Source organism: Myodes glareolus, chromosome 15, assembly GCF_982192425.1.
Source record: "Myodes glareolus chromosome 15, mMyoGla1.1, whole genome shotgun sequence".
Classification (NCBI taxonomy): domain Eukaryota; kingdom Metazoa; phylum Chordata; class Mammalia; order Rodentia; family Cricetidae; genus Myodes; species Myodes glareolus.
This window is the reverse complement of record NC_142040.1, coordinates 4,976,513-4,990,888: the sequence shown is the minus strand read 5'-3', so window position 1 is coordinate 4,990,888 and position 14,376 is coordinate 4,976,513. Positions and strand designations below refer to the sequence as shown.

The 14,376-nt window shown below is 43.4% G+C and overlaps 1 protein-coding gene across 1 annotated transcript in view; it reads right to left on the bottom strand.

Annotated features, from left to right (window-relative positions):
* Mctp1 (multiple C2 and transmembrane domain containing 1) overlaps positions 1–12,012 on the bottom strand; it is a 592,866-nt gene extending 580,854 nt beyond the window's left edge. The window contains exon 1 of the mRNA XM_048424315.3: positions 11,833–12,012. The gene's annotated coding sequence lies outside the window, so the exon portion shown is untranslated. The remainder of the gene's footprint in view (positions 1–11,832) is intronic.
* Between the last annotated feature and the right edge of the window lie 2,364 nt (positions 12,013–14,376).

The following is a 14,376-nucleotide window of genomic DNA, read 5'->3' as shown; positions in this document are numbered from 1 at the left end:
TTTTGAAATTAAGATAGCTCAATGCCAACCTGACAGGTAGTCATGATATGCAAATGCACTTCTGCTCCTTCTTTTGTAACTATGAGGTCACCTGGGGAGGGGCCCGTCTTCAGGATACTGATCTAGAGCAACTTTGCTGCCACCTAGACAACAGGATGCTAATGACTTGATGTCTCAGAGTGATAAAGCCATTAACTGTGAGTTATCCTTTGGATCATGTTAATAAAGTCTTTTGTTACTTTCTCCTCACCTCCCCCATTTAAGTTGGGTATAACAGCTGTGGAAAAATAAATGCAGGTGATTTCAGTCACTGGAATGACCTCCTGATGGTCCTGTTATTTTCTGACTAGGCAGGTCCTAGACAGGGGAATATGAGCATACACAAGGATCGGCCATGGAAAGTGCCACATAGCTCTTTCTCATCTTGACAAATGCTTCTGAGGAAAACCTTGGAGACACACTGCACACATCAGATAGAGAGGAATAAGGACAGAAGACTTTACAAAACCTCACCTCCCTTGAAAGGCCCAGTCACTGGACATGGAGCTTGGTAAACTGCCAACTTCTGGTCCCTTCCGATCTCTGCCCATCCCCCAAAGTCCTACTCCACGTTAAAAAAAAGAAAAAAGTAAGGAAATCAGAAAAAACATCAACCTGGTACATAAGTGAAGGAGGACAAGATCAGGGGAAGTTGCAATCACAGCTAATCCCATCACATGTGAGGCTCCCTCACCACTGAGTACAACTCAGTCACAAAAACAAAGGAATCTTGTCGTTTGCTGCATGACACATGAGTGGGATGTGCATAGTACCACCAGCAAGAAAACGGAAACTGCTGAAAATCCCATTCATATGCTGAAGCAAAGAAAGGGTTAACTCCTAGAAACTGTGAGTATAGAATTAGAGTTATAGAAGTGGGGGGTTGGGTGATGATGGCACATCTCTTAAATCTCAGCACTCAGGAGGCAGAGGCCAGCAAATTGCTGTGAGTTAGAGGCAAGCCTGGTTTACAAAACTAGTTCCAGAACAGCGAGGGACCAGCGAGGGCTATACAAAGAAACCCTGTCTCAAAAAAACAAAACAAGAAGGAGGAGGAGGAGGAGAAGCAGGAGGAGAAGGAAAAGGCGGAAGAAGAAGAGGGGGAAAGGACAGGGAGGATAGAGGTAAACTGACTAATGGATACAAAATTACAGTTTTATAGGCGTTCCAGTGTTCTACAGATCAACAGGGCAAGAGACCACAGTCAGAGTAACTTCTTGCACATTTCAAAATAGTTCTGTTCCAAGCACAAATCTATGAACAATGTTCAAAGTGTTGTTTTGCTTTATTACACATTGTTGGGGTGTTTTACCAAGCATTCATTTATTTAGTTCTGTGCATGTATATAGTCCATGTATGCCATGGTGTGCATGTAGAAGTCAGAGGACAGCATGCAGGCATGAGTTATTTCCCTCATGGTGTGGGTTCACGGATGGAATCCAGGTGATCAGGCCTGGCAGGCAGCAGCTGGACCAGCTCCCTCTGAGCATCATCCACTGCACACATCCATCAAATTTATCACTGTACCACATAAATATGAACTATCATTACATATTATATCAGTTAAATTTTAAAATTAGAAACAGATAAAGAAGAAAAAAGCAACAATGGAGTGGGAAGGAGCTACAGCCCATGTCTACTCTCAGCCTTGCTGATTCAGCAGCTGCTGATTGCGACCTGGCAAGAGCTCTAGGGAGACACAGGACTTACCTCCAAGATCTATTCCAATCCTAAAAGATATTTTGGAGAAGAGTCAGAATTCTAATTTGGTGCACTGAAAATACTATTCAAAGTCAGCTATGAAAATGCTGAATTATTCTTTTATCAAAAGCTATAATACAGTTCCATAAAGGAACAAGAGCCAAGTATGGCTTGAGGATCTAGAAAAATAATATTGCTGTGTTGAAAGAAATTGTTAAGTTTTAGAATTTAGATCTTTTCCTTTTACCTGAGATGATATTTTAGCAAGCTTCAAGCACATGCCTTGACTAAGAATGAAATTTGTCAAGAGGGCCTTTCCATTCAAAACTCTTCATTATGACTATTTCTCTGAACACTTTGACAATCTGGCCATGGGGTGCCTTAAGATTTCACGACTATAGTATTTACAGAATTTTCTGGTTTTGCAGATTTTTTCTTTCTTTGTCCATTGATGATTGGAACTCTTTATTATCTAATAACTTAGAAAGTGTGGTAAATACTTCATCTTGAAGACTACAAAATATCAAACAACCAGAATCAAGCCAGTCAGGCACAGTGCAGATGCCTATAATCTCAGAAGCAGGTTCCAGGCCAGTTTACTCTAGCTGTATGGCAGGACCCTCTCAGAATCCCAGCAGGGAGCAAAAGGAATAGAAGCTGTTATAGCAAGTAAACACGCTGTTACCACACGTGACAGCATTGCTCAGGAGCCTGACTTCCTCAGCCACTCTATGTGAACACAAACTCGAAACTCCTTCCTTCCCTCAGAAAGACTTTTCAACACAAGCATTTTTGAAGAGAACAAAGGAAAAATAAAGTTATCAGTAAAGGGGGAAATGTGCTGGCTTGTCAGCCCTTTCTGCCCAGTCAGATCTTTCCATCCTTTCACTAACAAAGAGACAATCCCAGGCTCTCACTGAGGCTACTGGACTCTCTTGGGTCTCCTGTCTCCTGAGAGGCTCCTGCTGACTCCCACCTGCCCCTCTTCAATGCCTCCAGGACTCCCTGTGTGCTGTATAGGACCCTCCTCCCCATGTCCTCTTCCCCACATCTAGCCACTCTTCATTTCCACCTCTCTTCCTGTGCCTCAAGCTCTGGTTCTACTACTGATCTAGTTCTGGTATATATAAAACCTTGAGTACTTCTTTGTCTGTATAGACATCAATTCTATCCTGCATCCTGCATCATCATCTCCCTGCATCCAATTCCTAATCACGCTGCAAGACAAGGCAGAGTAGACCATCAGGTAGACCATTTCAAACTGCTGCCACCAAACCTTTCTACATCCAGACTGTCTCTGTCCATTTGCAATGGAAGAGGAATACATCTTCTGGTTTGAGGCTAAGTGAGGCTACCTCCTACTAGTTGGTGACAACCACACAAAACCACAACCTTAGGGACCAATACCATCAGTTATACCACCTTCTCCTTTATTTTAAACTCCTGCCTCTCCACAGGCTCTGCCTCATCAACCCAATCAAGCAATATCCATTACACAACACCTTTCCGATGACAGACTCTTCCAACATCATTTTTTTGTACCCACACTACCACTTTATTTTACTCCTGGATGGGATAAATTTTTGACTATTCTGCCTATGACTAAAGGCCTTTTTTTCACATACACTGAATTTCATAGCCCACTGAATTCTGGCTTTTCACTCCAAAACTCGGATCTCTGGTTGGTACACACCAGAGAACTCCTGGTGAGCTTGGAGCACTAATTTAGAAAATATATCCAAACCAACTCAGGTGCAGACAATCTGTAGCCAGCACTGGTATGGGATCAGGGTAGGGGAAAAGTGAGCTATGAGTTGTCTGAGTCAGAAGTTAAAATTGTTAGGTAAATTTAGACCAGATATGTAAGTTATTTGGCCTGTGATGCTTTTGAAATATATTAACCACAAAACTCAGGAATTGGGAAACTTAGCACGAAAACCTGAAGTTGTCCTTCTTCCTAGGGAATGTAGAAACTGTCTCTTCTGTCCCAAGGGACAGTGACAGCTGAAGCTGAGAAGCATCATGTCCTCCGGGAAGCAGGGACTCCCTTGTTTGCTATGGCCTTAGCATACATCTTAGTGCATTAGCCTTTGCTTTCATAGTCTTGTGGATGTTAGAGTTTAGAGTTTGGAGATCCTTGCTCTTAATCAATGTTGCCCAATAAAAATAAAAACTTAAAAGTGCAAATGAGATTAAATTTAACATATTTAACTTAACCCAAATATCAAAAACCCAGTGTAATTTTCAATCAATAAAAATGCTTAGTAATAGCACATTCCACATTCTTTTCTCTACACTAAGCTCATGATCCATGTGCATGCAGTTGTATACTTACAGCACATTCAGAATGATCACATTTCTGGGGTGCAATAGTCAAATGTGAAGGAAGCACAGGCCATTAACCAGTAAATGCTGCAAGCTTTCTGGAGGGAGGCTTTGCTGTTATGTAATTAGGCTTACAAACAACAGGGGTCAACTGTGAGTGCCAATGGGCCAACAATACAACCTCTACTTCATGTATTGTGCATTCAGTCTTCTAAAAAGGTGGCAGAATAGGCTAATGAGGACAGGGCTAATGATCAAGTTTGAAATTTTACTCTAAGTTGTAGCTGGGAAAGACATGAATTAGAAGAGACAGTTATCTAATGATGAGTGTGGAATACAGGAGGAGGTGTTATGTACAGACAGAGGGTTGAGGAAAAATAACAGCCATGAAAGCAGAAGATCCAAGCAGAGTCCAACACTCAGGGCACAACTGAAGGTGGGGCAGCAGGAATCAGGAATGCGGGTATGAAGGAGCAGTACCAGAGGCCAGAGACTCCAATGAATAATCAGACACCCCAAGTCGTGACAACACCAGAAAATGCATCCCTGAGACAGAGGACTCAGAAAGAGAACTCTGTCCTATGTCTCCAATAAAGATAAGAAGCAGAATCCACATCCAGGCGGAGGCACAGCAAAGCCACCATCAGAAGAGGTCTAATGCATCTGTCATGTTACAGAGGACGTGGCATCTGGGAGGCAAGTACTCCATCACACAAAATAATTCTGAAGCTTTTCCAGGGACCTAAGCACTGAATAGCTCCATCCTGTCCATCGATCCCTTCGTTCAGGAAGCCATTCCCCTGAACCATTGTATACCATAAATCATAGACTGTCCATTCATCCCTTCATTCAGGAAGACATTCCCCTTGGACTGTTGCATAACATTAATTGTAGGTTCACTGTAAGGGTTGCCAGTTTTCCTTTCTTGTGCCAGTGAGGTAATGGGTGCCAGCAACTAAATCCAGATTGTTCCTAGTAAAAGGGATTATAAACAAAACCAATGACAGTTGGAAGAAGATCCTTAAAACACCCAAAGGACATCTGCCTAGTTTAATTTTTTTACATTTACTAGAGTCCATAGGAACAGGAAACAAAATTAGTGTAAAATATCCCAAAAGATCTTTCACAATTTTTTTTAAAGAAGTACTCCTTAAAAGAAAGAATTTATTTTTCAAAATAAAATTGGTAGGGGTTGGGAAGATAGGTCACAGCGGAAAGCATTTTTTCATAAAGACACAAGAACCTGCATTTGGACCGTCAGAATCCATGGAAAACCAGACACAGGCATCTCTGTCAGCAATCCCAGCACTCCACTGTGGGTTTGCAGGACAGCTAGTTCGGCATGTGCAGCACCGAACAGGGTGGAGGCAGGGGACTGACACCTAAGATTGTTCCCTGACCTCCACACGCATGCTGAGGCACTGGTACCCTTGAAGGCACTCGTACACACACACACACACACACACACACACACACACACACACACACCCCTTCCAAAAAGTACTAATAAAAGCAAACTCAAAGAGAACAACATTTTGGAGTAGAAACTTAATTTGTTGGAAGAGAGTAATCACTCTCCACGATAGATTTATGAAAAGCAAACAGAGTCAGAAAAGATCGGTGGTGGAAGGAAACAGAAATAGCACATGGAGCTATCGATGCAGAGAAATCGTATTCTCAATGATACCAACAAATACAAGAAATAGACGTTTAGGAATATTTGCAAAGTAAACAAATAGCATGAAAAAAGATTACCTCATTTTTAATTGATAACTTTAAAGAAATGCAAGTGCACCATATATACAAAAGGTCTATTCCAATTTTTATGAAGATAAGCTTGTTTAAAGTAAGTCTGATGCTAAAATCTATTTCACTCACATTAAACAAATCCCAAACCATTATCCAAGTGATGATCCCTGGTTATCAAGGAATTACTTCCTCGGGATATTTGACTTACCGAGGAAAAGAAATATGGCTGAGCAGCCAACTAAAGAGCTGAAACAAATGGTTTCTGATTTCAAACCTAGAGGTTTTTCTCATCTAGCTAAGCTGGAATCTGAATGAGTGTTTTGGGTTCTGACCTGGTGCTGGGTAACATAAAGGCACACTCAGTACAAAGTCCTTGACCACCTGTTCAGAAGCAAGGCTGACGGCTCCTGCAATGCCGAGTGCGCGACCGCTACCGGAACACCTCGGAACCATAGCAAACCATTCTGAGTTCATTTCTGCACTGTGTTTTCAGAAATGTTCTGTTGTTGCTGAAATTTCCGTGATCCTCAGGTTCAGTTATACAACCATAAGGGGGCCCGTGGCCCACATTTCAGCACACTAGAGCCTTGACACACTATTTACCTTTCATTAATTTAGGGGTTTGTAAAACTCTCATCACCGTAAGTAAAGAAGCCACAATACATGTTCCCTTGGGGTGGCAAAAACATTGGAAATGATCACGTGCACAATCACACACTATTTTCATTTATTTTCAAAAGAAAGTTGGGGGGGAACCTAGCTTATTTATTAAATTAATATGTTAATCCTGTTTTCTTCCTCCAAGTGCCCATGTATGTTTCCATAATAATGACTACACACTTACTGAAAGTCATGCATAATTGTATTACTGAAATTGTGATATTATCAGTAAGTACTGCTTTAGTTATCTTGACTACTTAAAATACTTTCCATATCACACTAAATGAGAGACACTGGGAACGTTCCCACTCATTTCTTTTCTACTACCCGTTAATTTGCAATGGCAGCACTCGATCCCTGGTGAGAACAGCTGCAGCCATTGTGTTGGGTGTCTCTCACACCTAAATAATAATACTTTCCTTTGCAGGCTTCCAGGCCCAACAACACCAGGTCAGAGGGAAACATTGCACTCCAAGGTTCCCTCTTCCTGCATCCGTTTTTTGGTTTTTGTTGTTGTTGTTGTTTTTTTTGTTTGTTTGTTTTTTGAATGAACTTTTTGTCCCTGTCGGTGAAGAATGAGCTACAGTGCAAACTCTAGCTTCAGGGAACTACAAACTGGGCCCATCGTACTCGGATTTTGAAAAATACACTTTCTGAAACCAGGCCCATATCCCATCTTACTTTTCTTACAAAATAGGAGATTGATTTTAACATTATTAGATTTGCTAGTAGGGATTGATCATTTGCATTAGGAATTATCCTTTTAAATCTCTGCTTTCCCCAAGATTGAGCTAAGTTCTTTGAAGCAATATCTAAAATATCTGACAAAACATTAACCCAAAATAGCATTTCAATATAAGACGTTTAAAAAGCACTGTGCTATGCATCCGCATAGACCTGGATGTTCTCCTGTATGTTGCCTTCCATGGAGCTGCATCCAAAAGCATCCTGGTGCTGGGTTCCAAGGCATCCCTACCACTGTGATGATTACCCTCCTCTCATAAGAATAATGGTCCTTCCTGTGAAACCAACCTCAGTAAAAAAAAAAAAAAATACGTTAAAGGGTAAAAAGCAATAAAGGCTTAACATTTACAAACACCACAGACTTTTACTTAGAGACTAAAAACTGCAACATACTCATTCCTCGGTGCTTCTGAAAATACCGACTTTCTGATTCTAGGGAAATATAATTTTAGTAACTCATCAACACAGAATACATAAAATTGGCATACTTTGGATGGGCACACAAATTGAGAAAGCATCTCTCCCAACTGTGTTATAGAAAATGGGATGCATCTGCTATGACAATATGTCCCCAAACGTGATCAAGAATGAGCAGGAAAAAAAGTTTTCCTGTCTGTCTGTCTGTCTGTCTGTCAGTCTGTCAAAGCAGAACATTTGAAACAATACACGAGGAGAAGGCATTGTTACATGTGCTAGCGTTTTTTAAAAGTGATTTGGTTAAAGAAAAGATAATGAGAAGGCTACACTTCTTTAAGTTTAATCAGTGTATATGTGACTTCCAATCACGTATCTTCCCCTCAGCAGTCAAATCCGTTTCCTTACTTTTGCTTAACATCTCTACCTAGTGTCAGAATGTAGGCACATATGTTGTTGGGACCTCATGCTGGTCTGGGGGTGGAAAAATGGGAAGTGTGTTGAAGAACATGGTTGATGCCAGAAACAAGCAAAAAATAAAACAAATTTTCAAGAATTTTCCAATGAATTGTGGTATTTGTTTGCTGCCGTTTTGTACAGTGATAATCAGAATATGATAATAAATGCTTTTATTGTCTTATCTTCTGTGTGAGTCCCTCTGTGCTGGTGACCAGTAAATAAGGCTTCATGTGCTGTGAACTCCTCTCAGTGCCCAGGTATCTTAGGACGAGAAGAGACGCTGAGAGCAAGCAAGCTCCTGAGATGCATTTGGAAAGGTAGGATGCTACAAACCGAAGCCTGCCCCTGGGCACCTGGTAAATTCAGTTCCAAGTTTCAATTCCCTTTCTTCTTGTCCCTCTTTGGGCAAGAAGAAAGTTTTTTAGCTGAACAAAACGTCGTTTAAAGATTATCCACTACTCTCTTCTTCACTAATAGGTGTTTAGGAAACACAGCTGCAAGCCACTGCAGAGGACACTCTCCACTGTGGGAAGAACAAGACCCCAGGAGCAGCAGAGGCTACAGACATCCTGTTCCTGGCCATCCCCTTAGGTCTGTTTGTTCTGCCTACATTTATCTATTAATTTTTTAAACTTTACTCCAAATTGTATAATAGTTCTCTAATGTCTACATTAAAATATTGGTTCCTTATAATGAAAACCTTTAGAAATATAAAATGATTGACATGTGATTTTAAGTGTAGCAGCAATGCAGCAGAAATGAAAACGATCTGCTGTACAGTGTGGTGAGGATGCGGCATTTTACATCAAATGCAAACTTGTATGCCTCTAGATTAAACAGATAAAAGTCATCTCCAAAGCTGAGGTTCAAAGGTTTGGAAACAGAGAGCATTGTGAGAAAGACTGAAAACTGACCCAAGTGCACATCTCTCTGTGATGCTTACTAACTGCACACCCATCCTGGAAAGGTCACTTAACTTCTTGGGATATTAGCTTCTAATTCATAAACCAAGGAGAACTTCCGCAGGACTGCAATGAGTGCTGGATCTTGCCATGCTCTGGAGTGCCCAGCATGGGTGAAATCGCACACACTAATGTTACTTCAGTATGGTCTCCAAAAACAGCTTAGATTTTCCCCACACGAAAGACATGCCAGGATTTTAAAGGAAAGTTGATGGTTTCAAAACTGTTTGGATTTTTAGCAAAGGGGAGGAACACAAAGGTGAATTCTGTTCTGTCTTTGATTTGGAGATATGTCCACGTCAATGCACTGCAAAATAACTTAACAAATTAACTTTCACTATAACATGATAGGTACCTTCCAAATAATTCTATTATTATGTGTGCTCTAATAGTTAGGAAATGTGAATATCAAACCAATCTCTTAACATTAAAATAAATGTACATTAGGACTATATAAGAACTCAAAACATTTCCCTTAACTCATAATATTTCTACACTATTCTTGCTGTCAACTTGACCACACCTGGTATTAACTAAACTGGAATGACTGGGCACATCTTTGAGGGATCTTTTTAAAATTAAATCGTTTAATTTTTATTATTATTATTATTATTATTATTATTATTATTAGAACTACTTCTAATCTAGATCTTCCTAGATCTAATCTAGATCTTTCAAATGGGAAGACTCACCTTTAATCTGCATCACACCTGCTAGCAGCCTATGTAAAGGACATGCAAGAAGGGAGCTCTCTCTTTTTGCCTCACTCCTGCTAGCGCATCCATTCCCCCACTGGCATTAGAGCCTACCTTGGGATTCCAGCATATACTGAGGAGCAGCTGATACCTCCAGTTTCATGGACTGAACAACTCCTGGATTCTTGGAACTTCTACTAATAGGCATTCGCCTGTAAACCATTCAACTCCCTTTATTCACCCTTTAAATTCTGTTCCTCTAGAGAATCCTGATTGATACAGACACATATTTTTTAAATCATTTTAAAAATACTTTCACTTTGCTTTTGAAATAAAAAAGAAAGAGTTCTTTTCAGGTCTGTTTCAAGTCAATAAAAGATGAAGTTATTCGGTCGTTCTCTGCCAGTTGTGTATATATAATCTGATATAAGTTTATATAGAACATCAAATGTTTGCTAAGCAGAAAAAAGATGGATTAGACTGATGTCTGGCCTTTTTTTTTTCTTCAGAAACCACACTAAGAAAAGAGTAAATAAGCTACATAGTTTTTCTGAGCTCTTGACTCATATAATCAAAGGGTAAATTTCAACAATTGGTTGAATTTTTTTCAAGCTGGTTATTGATTTACTTCAAGTTTTAATGTAATATGATCACAATTATTGTAATGAAGGTTAATTAGGTAACACATACTAAGAGAAAACAATTAAGGCCCCTTGTAGAATTGAATATTTGAAATATTTTCCACCATGAACATGATTTAATAGACATTTATAAAAAGGAAAGATCCCTCTTAAAAACAGTAGGCATAAACAAAGTCACCTATTAACCTAAAATGACTGTTTAAAACACGCGGAAAAAATCTTGTCTGAGTATTCAGCATGAAGTGTGAAGTAGCATGTTTAAAAGAAGCACGTGTTTTGATGACTGCTAAACTTTAGAACATAGAAAAGTATCTTCTTGAATTGTGTATCCTGCTGTTCCCTGTACCACAGTGATCTGCTTCATCCAGCAACTAATGAAAACAGAGACAGAGACCCTCAGCGGAGCGCTGGACTGAGCTCCCAAAGTCCAAGTTGAAGAGTGGGAGGAGTGAGAATATGAGCAAAGAGGTCAAGACTATGATGGGGACACCCACTGAAACAGTTTACCTGAGCTAACGGGAGCTCACCAACTCCAGCCGGGCAGAGAAGGAACCAGCATAGGTCTAAACTAGTCCCTCTGAAAGTGGTTGACAGTTAGCTGTATGGCCGGAGCAGACTGTGGGGCCACTGGCAGTGGCACCAGGATTTATCCCTACTGCTTGTACTGGCTTTTGGGAACCTATTCTCTTTGAATGGATACCTTGCTTAGCCTAGATATCTAAGGCTATCTAGATATCTATAAGATATCTAGATATCTAATGCTTTTGGGACCTCCCCAAAGCATTGTGCCTTACCCTCTCTGAGAAGTAGATGGGGATGGGATAGGGGTATGTGGAGGGAATGGAAGGAGGGGAGGGAGTGGGAACTGGGATTGATATGTAAAATGAAAGAAGACAGTTTGTTTTCTTTTTTTAAAAAAGAAAAGAAAATATAAGAAGAGAAAGTTTCGAGAAGAGAACACCAAGAAGTTAGCGAACTTCTGCGATAAATTTTAATCTAAGCCATAGCTTCACGTTTCTGTACTCCTATGTCCCCTGAAGTCATTTGCTTCGGATGATGCCCTTCTACAACGCCACCCACGATTGCATTTCCTTTCCTAAATTTTGGAGGTTGGTGTGTGTGTGTGTGTGTGTGTGTGTGTGTGTGTGTGTGTGTGTGTGTGAAGAAAATGCTTAATCGGGCATGTTGCAGGGTACCTCTAAAAAACACCCATGCTAACTTGTAACTTCATCAAGCTACTCAAACTGCTTTTGGAGACAGGGGTTATTCTAATCAAAGTCAAGTCAAGACTAGACTCCGCCGCTACTAAACGGGAGTAAAATGTTTCCCTAGCTGGGTCTCTCACAGGCGCGCACACACCGGAACCCTCTTCAGGGAAGGGCAGTCTGAAGCTGGAGGGGTGGCCCTTAAGCTTATCCCGTGGTCGCGCCACCTTGCACTCACCTGGCTGCGTTCTTCGCCCTTAAGCAGAGCTTGGGGCTCTGAGGGACCCCGTGCGGCTCCTACGGGAGGTGGCACCGATTCCAACAACTGCTCCAGGCACGCGGTGCCAGGAAGAGAGGAGCTCTTTTGGTGGCACAGGTGCACCCCAGAACCTCCACGCCGTGTGCCTTCATCTCGGACGCGGTTCCCCCTTGCGGGCGGTTGGGGAGAAGAGGACAGAGAGGATGAGGCGGAAGAAGAAGGAACTGAGTCCGGAGAGTGTCCGCCAGGAGGCGTCACTCCAGTTGGCCCCGCGGCCGTCGCGGGCCCCTTAGCCACGGGCAGCAGATGTTCGCGGAGGCGGCGGCGCAGCGTGGACCCCTGCTCGGCTCTGCCTGCTCCAACCGGCTCCAGGGCCTCCGGCGAGGAGCAGCACAGGTTGGGCTGCGAGGAGGAGAACACCCGGTCTAGCACTTGCTTCCGCTTCTTGAAGCCGCTCCACCTGCTGCCGGTACTCCCCACACCGGCCAGTGCGTCCTGGGTGGCCCTTGGAGGCGGCGGGGATGGGGTCGGAGTGGCCGCAGTGCGGCGCTCGGGCCCCCCGGTGCGACCGCCCCCGCTGCCCTTGCCCTTGCCCACCCCCAGCTGCAGATTCTTCCATAGTCGGGCCTGGAAAGAGGGGGACGCGGCGGGCTCGGGCTCGCCAGCCCTGGCTGCCCGGGGCTCCATCCCGCACCCCGGGAACCTCCTGTGGCCTCCTCCTGGCTCTTCTCTGCCCTCTCTGGCTGCGCCTCCTCTGGGAGAGTGGAGGCGGCGGTGGCAGCGTCCGTGACCGGCGCAGCAGCACAAGCCAGGAGTTCCCAACGGCTTCAGGCCAGCTCGGAGCAAAGCGGCTGCGGCCGAGGCCCTTGGGCCGCGGGGTGTCACCTCCTCCGCCCGCTGCACCTGCCCGGCTGGACTGGCGCCGTCCCCAAGCGCCCGCGGCGCCTGCAAAGTTTCGAGCACTGAACTCCGCGGCTCCAGTCCACCGAGTGCCTCCAGGCCGCGCCCTGGATCCCTGAGCGTACTGGTTTGAAGCTCGGGAAGCTGCGAGCACCCGGCGGAGGCTGCTCAGGGGACCACACCCGCGCCCTCGGGCCAGCACCTGTCAGTGGCAGAGGCTGTTGCCTCCAAATTGGGCGCGCACGTGGTTCACACGACAGGGCGCGTCTTGTCATAGAGGTTGGGTACCAGCAGCCCAGACTAAGCTGCCCAGGATCATCCTCTTGCTCCTAGGTGGGAGGGCAGGCAGGAGACGGGTGGAGCTGCGTAGGGCCTGGAGCTGGCTTGACTTAGTATGAATCTACAGTCGCGCGTGCACACACACAGCTGACTTTAGGACGAACGGATCAGATGAAGTGCATCCAAGTGGAGTCTATGTGGGTACCTCAGGGAGCTGTGCGTGCAGTTAACCTCTCTAAAGGCTGCCTCCACCGTGTTGGGCATCCCGGGCTCGAGAGGCGAGTTTGATTTCTTCTCTCTTAACTTCACTACCATCCACTCTCCAGGCTCTTTGTTCGCATGTGCTGCGACTTCCTTATAATTAGGATCTAACAGTTCCCAGAATCTGACAATAAAGCTAACCGTTAAAGTAAGTTCCCCTTGGACAGAGATGGGAGGGTGCCCACTGCCTGTGACCCTATTCAGAGTTCAGACTTGTTCTTTTCACTCAGATTTTCTCTTTAGTTACTTACTGCAGTTTGTTAGAAGACTGATCAAAAAAGGCTTTTTTGGTAGTCTCAATTTTGCTCCTCCCCAAACCTATGCACGCAGAGTCTTCAGGCTCCACGAGAATGTTTCTGAAGGGTGAGTAACACCGCACCCTTCCCTATTCAACTGCACCTTTCTCAGAAGCCTCAGCACAGTGCTGTTGAATTACTTCAATTGGGCATTCTCTCTCCTTTCTGCCCAGCAATTTTCCTTGGAGGTGTAGTCAGTCTATTCCAGATTGTATTTTCCTTACTCTTCTAACAAACATTTTTGAGCTTGTGCGGGGCAGTGATCAGCACCAGACAAACAGTTGTGAACACGCAGGGAGGACTTGAGAAGAGCTCAGGAAGTAAGAAACTAAATAGAATTTTAAAAATGAATAGCCCCAGAGAGATAACAAAATATTACCACAACTGAATTTCTGGACTACAGAACATCCCATTAAATTTGAGTTTCAAACAAATCACAACAAATTTTAGTATACATACATCCCAGATATTACAGTGAACGAAGACCAAAAGTTTAGCCAGAGTCTTACTGTACTAGGCATCTTGTATTTTTACTGAATCTAACAAGCCCATATTTAGAAGCTGTGTGTTATAATTGTGAGTGTAAAAAAAAAAAAGCCTCTCTGAGAAGACTAAGTTTGAGATGATACTAAAAAGGAACAAAGAGCCAGCCACTGAAAATCTGAATGCAGTGTTCCAGGCAGAAAAATACCAGACGTGAAAGCCATGAGGCAGAAAAGAGTTTGACAGGACCTAGTCACACAGAGACAGAGACTGTTCCAAAGAGGGTGAAGAAAACTGGTCGGGC